The following is a 12,546-nucleotide window of genomic DNA, read 5'->3' as shown; positions in this document are numbered from 1 at the left end:
TCCTCTTCTTCTTCTTCTGCAACAAATATTCACCCTTAAACATAAACTTTCAGCATTTGGTCACAAAACTGACTGTGGTAGATTTGCTGGATGTGTTCTGCTTATGCCGTTTGTGTGATCAAGGTGGAATTTTTACCTGGTTCACATGACCTGTGGTGGATGCCATCTCTATAGCGTGTGCAGGTATGAGGGCTATTGATCTGTAAAGACTCACACAATGAGGCCCGAATTGCAAAGTTCATCTGGAGGGATCCAGTAGGTGGATGATCTTGTTTTTGTGTAGGAAGCTGAACAAGGTGTGAATAGTCCTGGCATTATAACACTGGGACAGTAGGAGTTTACTAGATGTTTCCATGCTATTGAAATAGAGAGCTTTGAGTTGTGTGGCAGTTTTTACACAACATTAGATCACTTTCACCTTGGCTTCGGTACACCAAAGGGGCTGGAACACTGCTTAGTACATCTTGTATATCAGTTCCATGCCCTTGCTGCAGCTATACACTGACCCTATTGGTTCTGCAATGGTTGCTATACAAGGGGATTCTCGTTGTGCCATAAAGCTTGCAGTAACATCTGTCTTCCTCCCAAGAATTGCCCTTGTAGATAGAGCTGCCAGATGTCCTATTATTCAAGAGCATCACAACTACATAAGAGCACAATGGCTGTTCCATATAACAGCTCCACAGCTCACAACTGAACAGACATCACAGCTCCAGCCTGTTATTTACTTTTCTATTATAGATGGCTTATGGAAATCATTAAATAAAAATTCACATTAAACACATATAATTTCTTCTTTCAACACATTCTGCTATGCTCAAATCCCTCACACTTCTACCACCAGAAAGAGAGAGCAAAATGGGAAGACATTTTATGGGAACACAGATTATAGGAGAAATCCTAAACAGGTCTTCTCGGACGTACATTTAATTTGGTGCAGTTGGCCTGTCGGTTCCTACAGTTCCAGAGGAGCCTCAGGCAAAGGACTATCCATTTGTCTTACTGAATGCCCCAGGTATTCCAGATCTGTCTTCACTGGTTTGCCTCACTGGAGCAGCAGTGATGTATGGTTAAGAGCAGGTGCACTATAATCTGCACAACCAGGTTTGATCCCCCCCCCCTCTGCCACTTGAGCTGTGTAGGCTTATCTGGGGAACTAGATTAGCATGGTCACTCCCCACCGACCCAGGGGGGACACCTGGGGGGGGCCCCCCCTCTTTTCCCCTCCCCCCCCCCCCCCCCCCCCCCGCCTCCGGTGTTTGTTATGGGGGAAGAGAAAGGAGATTGTAAGCTCTTTTGAGTCTCCTTACAGGAAAGAAAGGGGGGGTATAAATCCAAACTAGTACTCCTACTCCTACTCCTCTTTTTCTTCTTTTTTAATCAGTACTTTTTTTCTTTTATAGATAGTCAGAAGAGCAGAAATCAACATGATTCACTTTAGCTGCCTCTGAAGCCTCCCCATATGTCACTAGATGGCCAAACCTTCCAAAAGAGATGGAAAGCTCATCCCAAGTTAAGGTACTTTGTCCCCCGGTTCCTCCCTTCTTTCTATCTGCTCATGGCTGCTCTTAAATTGTCCTGATTCATTGGGGGGGGGGGTGTTCCCACTCTGCTGAAGGCACCTTGTCACTTCCACCCTGGCCATGTTTACATCTGGCCAGGATGAGAGAAAGCCAGAATGATGCCCAGCACTCATGGACCTGTGCCCCACACATGTGGGCATAGTCTCAAGAAAGCATTCCTGGGATTGTACCTTATCATGAACCTTCCCAGGACATGGACAAGTGATTCTTATCCATAATAGCTGGAAGAACTGGTGAAGAGATTATCTCTCATGCATCAGAGTGGCAGACCAGAAAGATGAAACAGCATTGGGAAAAGAAGCTACGGAGTGGCTTATTGTTCCTGATTAAGTTGAAAGGCAAAGGCCCTCTATACAGCACTTACCCCAAGACTGTTTAGTCTGCAGTGAAGTCTCCCAGTATTTCTCAGAAGTGCCCCGCTGATTCCTCCAAGCCCAGCTGCCATTTTGCTTACTCTCTGCTTCTGGGTCAGGACGTTATTTACCTCCTTTTGAGTGGGGGACAGTGGCGTACCACCCATAGGAACATGGGGTAACTGACGTTCCTGGGTGCACGCCTTTCGGTCATGTGGGGCGCGGGCCAGGAACTGGGGAGGAATGCCATCAGGGTATAATGCCATGAAGTCCACCTTCCAAAGCAGCCATTTTCTCCCGAGGGGCAGATCTTGGTCATCTGGAGATCAATTATAATAGCTGGAGATCTCCAGGTGTCACCTGGAGGTTGGCAACTTATATGTGATATAAATTTAAGTTCAGCATTGTTAAAAAAAATAACAAGGTTCCAAAAATAAGGGGGTAGGCAATCAAGGGAGTCAATGCAAGACTTCTGCCCAGTTGTTCATGAGAAGATACAGACCATCTTGTGGGGGGTTGTCAGGAACTGTACTACTAAGTAAATCGTAGGGATGTAAGGCAGAATACAGGCTGGATTCTAAGGTTCCATTTTGTCAGTGACATTGACAAATCCTTCTTCCAACACGAGTAGACTTCTAGTGGTGGAGTATGCTTCTTCTTCCACAGAGCAGCAGTGGCATAGTGGTTAAGAGCAGGTGCACTCTGATCTGGAGGAACCGGGTTTGATTCCCAGCTCTGCCGCCTGAGCTGTGGAGGCTTATCTGGGGAATTCAGATTAGCCTGTGCACTCCCACACACGCCAGCTGGGTGACCTTGGGCTAGTCACAGCTTCTCGGAGCTCTCTCAGCCCCACCTATCTCACAGGGTGTTTGTTGTGAGGGGGGAAGGGCAAGGAGATTGTAAGCCCCTTTGAGTCTCCAAAGGAGAGAAAGGGGGGATATAAATCCAAACTCTTCTCACAGCAAGGATCCTAGTACTAGCAGAAGACATGTTGAATTGGGAATGCAACCTTGTTGTCAGCCATCTTGTTGCAGTTAAGGGAATGAGAACTTAGGCTTTACCCACAAGTCACTTCCTCCCATGAAAAACTGCCAGTCTGTACCTATCCTGATTTTTCCCCTGGATATTGTAAAATATCTACCTTATCATGGCTCATGGTAATTTTCTTATCTCAAAAAAAAAATCAGGGAAATCCGTCCACAAACTACCAGTCTTGATATAATTGTACTGTGTTAAATTAATTATTTGATTGATTTGATTACCAGTTCAGATATTTCTAATAAAGCTGGTAATTGTGACAAAATTAAAAAGGTCAGACCACAATTGGTTCCCACTTTTTAAAAAAGTTCTTAACCATATACTTGAGAAATGAAGACATTTTCTTGAGTTATTTCAGTATTTAATCTACATTAGAAACAACAAAAAAGCAGGCCTCTCCAAGGGAGGAACATTTTCTTCAGGAAATGAAAGGAGGATGTGTTCTTCATGGTATAAATAAAGGTGATTGCTGGATCACCTTCTCTACAGGTGACTGGGCAGGTGGGAGAATGAGTCTGAACAGGACGGAGGTGGCTCTGAACATAAGAACATAAGAACATAAGAACAAGCCAGCTGGATCAGACCAGAGTCCATCTAGTCCAGCTCTCTGCTACTCGCAGTGGCCCACCAGGTGCCTTTGGGAGTTCACATGTAGGATGTGAAAGCAATGGCCTTCTGTGGCTGTTGCTCCCGAGCACCTGGACTGTTAAGGCATTTGCAATCTCAGATCAAAGAGGATCAAGATTGGTAGCCATAAATCGACTTCTCCTCCATAAATCTGTCCAAGCCCCTTTTAAAGCTATCCAGGTTAGTGGCCATCACCACCTCCTGTGGCAGCATATTCCAAACACCAATCACACGTTGCGTGAAGAAGTGTTTCCTTTTATTAGTTCTAATTCTTCCCCCCAGCATTTTCAATGAATGCCCCCTGGTTCTAGTATTGTGAGAAAGAGAGAAAAATTTCTCTCTGTCAACATTTTCTACCCCATGCATAATTTTATAGACTTCAATCATATCCCCCCTCAGACGTCTCCTCTCCAAACTAAAGAGTCCCAAACGCTGCAGCCTTTCCTCATAAGGAAGGTGCTCCAGTCCCGCAATCATCCTCGTCGCCCTTCTCTGCACTTTTTCTATCTCCTCAATATCCTTTTTGAGATGCGGCGACCAGAACTGGACACAGTACTCCAAGTGCGGTCGCACCACTGCTTTATATAAGGGCATGACAATCTTTGCAGTTTTATTCTCAATTCCTTTCCTAATGATCCCCAGCATAGAGTTTGCCTTTTTCACCGCTGCCATACATTGAGTTGACATTCCCATGGAACTATCAACTAAGACGCCCAAATCCCTTTCCTGGTCTGTGACTGATAGCACTGACCCCTGTAGCGTGTATGTGAAGTTTGGATTTTTTGCCCCTGTGTGCATCACTTTGCATTTTGCTACATTGAAGTGGCAGCACGTTTCTCAGCGAGGGCAGGAGGATATTGGTACCAGATGTGTTAACACCAGTGCTCAGCAGCAGCAAATCTGCTCTTGTGGGGTACGCCAGTGACTCTGGGAAATTTGGATTCAAGCCAGAGTCAATGGAAGTCTGCCTTTCTCTGCTTTTCAAGGACAATCCAGAAGTCAATCCAAGGATGCTTACCTACACATTTAGCACGAAAGCATACCATGCAAAATGTACATTTTTATTGGTTCTGAAAGGAAAATTCCTTCCCACATAAGGATTTGTGTAATTTTTAGACCTCTTCTTTATTATACTGCATGGCGTCAACCCAAGTATACAGTCTCCTTCAAGGGATGCAAAAACTGTCAGGATAAACATATTTTGTTTAAGAAACACTTAGGAGCTGGAAGAGGGCTGCTTAGATAGACATGGCATGTCCTGAAAAAGCGTTGGATGGCCATTATGTTCCTAGGAAGAGCCACTTCAGTCAATGTTGATTTTCATGAATGGTTCTACCTTTTTCCAGCAAGATTTAAAAACCCACAATGGCCATGGGTCCAGAGCCTAAATGGCAACCTTACCCCCCACACTCCCAAGGATCCTGTCAATGTTCACACTCAGGGTCCATCTGAAACTATCCATAACAAAAGGACAAGCAGGAACCTCAGATACCAGATCTGCTCCCAACATGAGCTCCACATCAAAATTGGTCTATTGAAGTCAATATTGTTTAAACTGACAGGTAGCTGCTCTCTACAGTGTCAGTAGAAGTCTTTCAGTCACCCGCTACTGGATCCTTTTAAATAGACATGCCCAGAAATGAACGTAAGACTTTGTCATGCTAAATAAAAGTTCTGCAAACCACAGTCATTCCTTTAGTGGGCAAACTCAGGTTCAATTCATTGTTCTGGCAAATAACATGACAGTAAGAATAAGTTGATTTCTTATTAACCTTATTAAGGTTGATTTCTGTCAGTTGTCTTTCCCCAGAAACATAGGATTCTTCTTTGTCCTGGGAGATTAAGGACCACTCTGCATAACGCTTTTATGGGTCCCTTTTTCCCCTATAAGAAGCCCCCTCTCCCATTAATATCTCTGGACACTTTTAATATCTCTGGACACCTCTCTGTCTGTGATGTTGTTCCACAAACCATTGTTCTTCTACCAGAGCTAAAGTGGGTTGCTCAGTTCTGTTAATTGGACCATTCTGTTCCAAGATCAGGTGACTATAACACTTTACCCAAATCCCTCATCTATTCCAGATCTATCCATTCAACACTGCTTATATTTTAGGACTGCGTGTGTATTCTGCAGTTTTGATTATTGTGTGCTTGGGAACCCCCATTATCCCTTAATAAAATTGTTAAGCTTTATTCGCTCTCTTGCGAAATTTCTTGCAAAAGTTGACTTCCATAAAACATAGGCAGCCAAGATCTCAAGCTTGCCCAATCTTTTGCTAAGCCAAGAGTCTGCTCTCACTAATTCCCCTCTCTAAAAGGGAGAGACTCCCACCATTTCAGGTAACACTCAAGTGGAAAGATTTTGCAAAGAGAGTGCTAATTTCTCCCTTTCCCCCTTTGGCATTGAGAGTACTATACTTTGTTCCACAGAAAGATGATAGTAGGGTTGTACATTAATCTGCCACAGAACAAAGTATACCAGAACATTAATCTGCCATAGAACAAAGCATATCTTTTTTTGTTGTAGAATACTTCGGCTGGGTCCTAGAGCCTACCTGGCCTTGCTCCCACAGTCATTGGAAAGTAAAAATCCATTTCGGCATAAATGCTCTTGTATCAAAGTACCATGTTCAATAATGCTCAACATAGTGGATTTGACGACGGCAGTGCATAAATATGAGTGATAATTTTCATATCCGTCCAGGACTGTACTTTCATGTGAAACTATACAATTTTCTCGGCTCCCACACCTCAACTGACCAAACTATCATCTTTCTTGGGTAACAGAGTATAGTTGGCTAGTGACTGAACATATTCTGTAAATATATATTGTACAGTGCCTGTAATATCACCACCACCCAGTACAACTTCTATCCTTATGTCAGGGGCATAAAAATACCTTGTTGAGTCAAACCAGTCCCACATTCTGTTTTCAACAGAACTGGGAACTCTCATGCAGAACATGCGTAGGTGTCAGCTTTCCCCATTGTAGGTTCCTCTCTCTTCTACTGCCTCTGAACATGTTCTGTGTACCAATTTTGTTGTTTTGCACACCAGTTTTATCTTGTACTTCTAATGAATTTTTGTTCATTAACAGGTAGGACATTTCTCTTTGGGCATTTTTGCACATATAGCTTTAACTTAAGCTGGTTCTGAAACATGCATGGACAAGACTGGATTGTTCTTCTCATTGTATTCTGCATTAACATGTGTTGGAAATGGTACAAAAGAAGCTTAAAGATATATGTAAGCTTTATGCATGTAATACGCCTAATTCAAACCACTCACTAGTAACTGGAATTTCTAGTAAGTCAGGAACTGCACTGCTTCTGTGTTGAGTAATTTCAAATGTGTACATGAATTTGCCCTTCATTAAGCTTCAAGCCTTGTCACAAATATCCTTGATTTACACCCAATAACTGCTGCTGTCTGGAGCACACAGATGGGGCACAGACTGGAAGTAAATAGATAGAATCATGGAGTGAATGTGGCTCAAATGACAAGCTACGTGGAGTTCTGTTTCTCTTTCTCTCTCCAGGTTTTCTGCAAAGTCAAAACTACTTGTAGTTGGGGCAGCAACAAGGGTCAAAAAGGAGAAAAGATGCTAAGCCATTTCCATCCCATTCATTCTTTGAATCAAAAATCATCTTCCCCAAACTACATTTTCCCCTCACACATGAAACAGATAAAGGGACTCCATCTATTTCCACTCACACATAAAAAAAAAACAGGTGAAGGGTGATTTTGAGTTGAAAAATAAACTGGGAGATTATAATCCTTTCTTCCTTTATGTTATCTGAAAACACAGAAATTCTGGACCACTCTGACAACCACTACATCAGACTACACAGAGAAGCCATTGAAATCCACAAGCACATGGACAATCTCAACAGAAAGGAAGAAACCATGAAAATGAACAAAATTTGGCTACCAGTACAGGAAAAACACTAGACTCAAGACAGTGACTAATGAACACCACCCAGAAAAAGGATGTCTCCAGGCAGTAAGCAACCAAAGGGTTTAAAATGCCAGGCAACTACTATGCAGATGCCCCCAGTAATTGATTATGCACCTTCATTGTTACTTACATATGCTAAAATGGGTGGATTCCACTCAACACATGCAAATCACACTATAAAATGTATAATGTATAAAATTATATTTTATACATTATAAAGCTCTAAGGTAGAAGGAGGTGGAAACTGAATGTATTTTATACATTATACATTTTATAGTAGTAGTAATAGGTTTATTGTCTTGGCCATAGGCCTTCACAATCTCCTCATACACAGCATCATAAAATAAAACATATACACAAAACACCTCCTGTATACTGACATAACTAAGGCTGATTCCACATGGGCCGAAAACAACAGTGTGAAAACGGTGTGAAAATGGTGTAAAAGGGGTTTAAAATGGTGTAAAAGGGGTTATACTGTTTTCACACCACTGTTTTTGGCCCATGCGGAATCAGCCTAAAATAGACTAAATTAATACTAATATAATCTCCCTAACAAATAATACAGCAGAACATCATTGCACCACACTTAACCTGATTCTTCTTGCATGCAGCATGAGCAAAAAGTACTACTTGATTGGTAATGTATGGATCACCATCGGATAATAGACAGATCAATTTGCCGGTATTATCAGTGTCCCCCGCAATTGGAAGGAAGAAGAAGAAGAAGAAGAGTTTGGATTTATATCCCCCCTTTCTCTCCTGCAGGAGACTCAAAGGGGCTTACAATCTCCTTACCCTTCCACCCTCCTTTAATGTGTTTAGTTCTTATGTTATCATAGAGGGGACACTCCAGAACATAGTGCAGAATGTCCTCGTCTGCATCACTGCCACAGATACATCTGTAGTTACATACTAATGCATTATTGCATCGTGCATGTTAGACTGGGTACATGTTATAGTGCCTGTCATTTTCTGCAAGCTTCAGAAAATTTCATGGCAAAGGATATTTTTATGGAAAGCTGCCCATAGAAATGACTCTCATTTAGATTTGACACTATTTTTTCTGGTGGAAACAGCCTCCTGTCACTTCCTCCACACAGTGCAGGACTGCACTCTCATCTTTATCCTGAACAGGGTATAGTTCAGCTGAGAAAGGGACAGCTGAAGGGGCTGGGAGATAAGGAGGAACTGTGGTAGGAAGGTAAATTAACAGGGATCCTAAGAGAGTAGGAAACCTAGGAGTAAATATTGAAAAGGAGACTGATGCTAAGTGGGCAGAGACTAGGGTTTTTGGAGCAGGATTGGGACTTCAAACCTCAGGGAAAACTTTCAGTTTGTGGTAATTCTGAAAAGTAACTCCAGCAATCAAGATAGCAATGTTGTATTGTACTGGCATAAAATGCACAATAGATTAAATGCAGAGGAACTTTCACTAATGCCCAGGTGGAATAAGCTTAATATAGGCTGCAAATTCTACTTTAGTATACAAGCAGCAAGTCCCACAAAGAGAAATGGTTTCATGCAGCTTAAATTTTAGATCCTTTCTTTTCTTCTTTTCCAACTTTCACCCAGCTTATGCACAAAATGAACCAGTTGGTAAATTACACTACTAAATAAGATTGTATGTATATAACACATTAAAATCTATATCAAAAACATTATATTTTACAAAAATGACATTCTAGGAATATGCTAAGTTGATTTTGGAGTTTATCATCCTATATGTATTTTTTGTTTAAGCTAAATGTCATTGTTTTGATTTTTTTTTAACTCAAAGGATTGACACAAAACTGAAAATGCCATTTAGGGTGTTCAGAATCTTCTCAAAACCGACAAAGGATCAAAACAGACAGCACATCTGATGACCGCAAACTCCCTTTCTACCCAGAAGATCAGCATTGCTTGCTGACAGAGAACCGCAGACAAGACTCTGCAGAGCTGGATGAGGTCTGAGAGGGAAGGGAAAGTCCCAAAAAAGTTCTACAGAATGATTCATCCTTGCAATGACATTAACATTTCAGCTTGAGCCAGCTGGACAGCTGCACTGAATAGAATGGGGATGTTTTGTTCTTCATAGAGAGCAGAGAAGAGAGAGCATCCATGCGTGTTTGCACTTGTACCATTGTTCAATGGTTCCAGCTGTTGTGACCCTCAAAAAAAATCATGACAGGACAGTTCGCATACTGGAAATCCTGAGCATGCGATGAGTCTGCCATCATTTCTGAAGATTCATTTTTTTAAAAGTCAGACTCTGTAACCATTGTTGCATATCTTATTTTATGCACATTCCGGATACTCGACAGAAGGCTGGTCTATTAATCTCTTTCATACAGAGAAATCATAAGCAGGGAGCTTCTGGCTATACATTTCGCAACACACCCATGGGAAAAGCCCCTATTTCCATAAGGTCAATAAGGTTATATTTCTGACAGCTGAATCCGAAAGCCAATCTGTCAACTGGGATGACCACCAAGGCCCACAACAGCATCATATGAAGGTATGCTGCTGTAGTGTCCTGCTAATACTGGTGGAATTGGGCTGGCAGGCCAGGTGTCAGCAGAACCAAGCCTGTGTCAGGCATGGAATGGCGTTTACTTCCATCCCAGCTTTCATAGAATGTTATACCTGTAGAACGTCTTGAGCAAACAAATATTTCCTTGGACATCCCACCATGTCTCATAGCCACAGCTCAGCTTAGGATACCAGTTAAGTTTCATTCAGGTCTCTTATATGCTCTGTAAATCTTAACCAGAACATCCACTTTCACATATGATAGGGTGCATGTCCTGGGGCCTCACACTGAGCAAATTTAACTTTGATACCCCACCCTCCCCAGCCTAAGCTGGGCCCAGGGTGGCTAAATATGGAGGAACACTAGACAAAGGGTCCTTTACACAGCAAAGGAGTATCCAGTTTGTACAGTCAAAGCAGAGTACAAATGTTTAGGGTCTAAGGATTCTACTCCATTATTATTGCTATTAGCTTTAAAAAGGACATTCTTTTAAACGTACTTAGCTCAGATGGTGGCCTCTTTCCTCTTTTTGTCTGGTCCGTCCCTGTGGATCCATGCTCTGGCTACCCTGAGGCTAGAGTACTGCAATGCACTCTATATGGGTTTATATGCCGCTTGTGTTGTTCACTCTATATGGGTCTGCCCTTAACAATGACTTTGAAACTCCAAATGGTTCAAAACACCGTGGCCCTGCTACTTTCAGAAGATAAAGGGAACATGCATGCTAAACACGTTCAGCATGCTAAACACTCATCAATTACTGATCAGTTGCCGGGTTCAGATCACAGCCTCGGACCCAAATAGCAGCAGTCTGACTCTCCAAGTCCCACCACAACAGCTTCATTCTTCTGAACAAAGTCTTCTGAAGGTACCACTCTACAAAGGAGTAAAGTTGGTAACAGGCCATTCACATATATACTCTGTGGTGGCCCTCACCTAGTGGAACAGCCTGCCCCAGATAGTCAGGAAGATCCTACACTCTTACTGCTGTACAGAATGTGCAAAAGAAAATTATTCAGGAGGGCATTTTTACAACATAATTAGAATAGCTTAAGATAATGGAAAAGCTCAGGGGAGTCACTACTTCTAGAAGGCATTTTATTGTGAACTGTTGCAACTCATTTTGTACATATCACCGCCCTTTCTTTACTGCAACGTCCTCTACCTTAGTAACCTCTTTTCATCATTAGATGTCATGCCTTAGATAATTTTTTATGCCTCAGGCAGCATTTGTTGGCATTGTTTTCCAGTTGTGTAATCCAAGTCCTACCGCATTGTTTATTGGAGATCTTCACTGTCTGATTGAATTGCTTTCCCTATCTTGTGACCTGCCCTGAGTCTCAGTGAGAAAGGCAGGCTATAAATGAAGTTAATAAATAAAATAACACCACTCGGCTCCGAACCCTTTATAGTTGGGAGCGCTTGACTTCAGAAATCCGTTCTGATATTGTTCTATAACTGTGTTTCACAGCTGACTCTCTATTTTAATAAGATCTGGTAGATAGGAATCTACGGCCACCCCCTGCTTGTAACTAACCTCAACTGTCTTAAAATTCACCCTGAGAGAGGGCTAAGAAAGTTCTTTTATGTCTGCATAGCTGTGCTCTGCCAAGGAAAAGGGGTAGACTCTTCCAGACTCACAATCTTCCTGATCTCTGCTGGTTTGGGGATAAACCATGCAAGCTGCATGGGGAAAGGAGATGGAGAACATGGGACGAATAGCAGTAGGCAGTGGAGTTGCTATACTTGCAACTTCTTGAGGTTTGCCTGTTTGGGGACTGCTTTCCTCTGCTAAGGGCTTTGGGTACTGAGTAGCTATGCAAGCATCATGCCAGTATCAGCAATGTACTGAATGATTTGGAAATGTAGTAAATGATCTGAAGCTAGTTGGGGCTTTGTTACATGTGCAGAAAAATATATGGATGAAGTTTTTTAGTGGCTGCAGTGTATAGTTTCAGTTCAACAGTCATAGTTGATATATCAGGTGATGTTTCACCTACAAAAGACTAGTGTAATTACTCACCAAGAACCTTATATTATGATACTGCTGCCTCCACCACGACTCCCTGCTTACTTTCACTGACCTATTGTCAGTTTTAGCAGAGATTGGTAGGGATTATTTGTGAGGGTGTCTCTTTAGGTAGGAATTAAGTCAGGCATGCCCCTCAGACCAAGCAAGTAGCCTGCTTCTTCCTACCTTGCCCCCAAGCAGAATAAGGCAAAAGACATCTTGAGGAACTTCAGGGAGGGGACCAGCAAATGACTTGTCACAGAACATTAAAGGGGGAAAATAAATAAATAACAATAGAGAGCAGAAACAAAATCAGTTCTAGCTAACCCCTTCCGCACACGCAGAATAATGCGTTTTCAAACCACTTTTTGCAAGTGGATTTTGCTATTCCGCACAGCTTCAAAGAGCATTGAAAGCAGTTTGAAAGTGCATTATTCTGCATGTGCGGAAGGAGCCTATAA

The sequence above is a fragment of the Sphaerodactylus townsendi genome, linkage group LG09 (genome assembly GCF_021028975.2).
Source record: "Sphaerodactylus townsendi isolate TG3544 linkage group LG09, MPM_Stown_v2.3, whole genome shotgun sequence".
In the NCBI taxonomy this organism is placed as follows: Eukaryota; Metazoa; Chordata; class Lepidosauria; order Squamata; family Sphaerodactylidae; genus Sphaerodactylus; species Sphaerodactylus townsendi.
Note: the sequence above shows the minus strand (reverse complement) of the source record.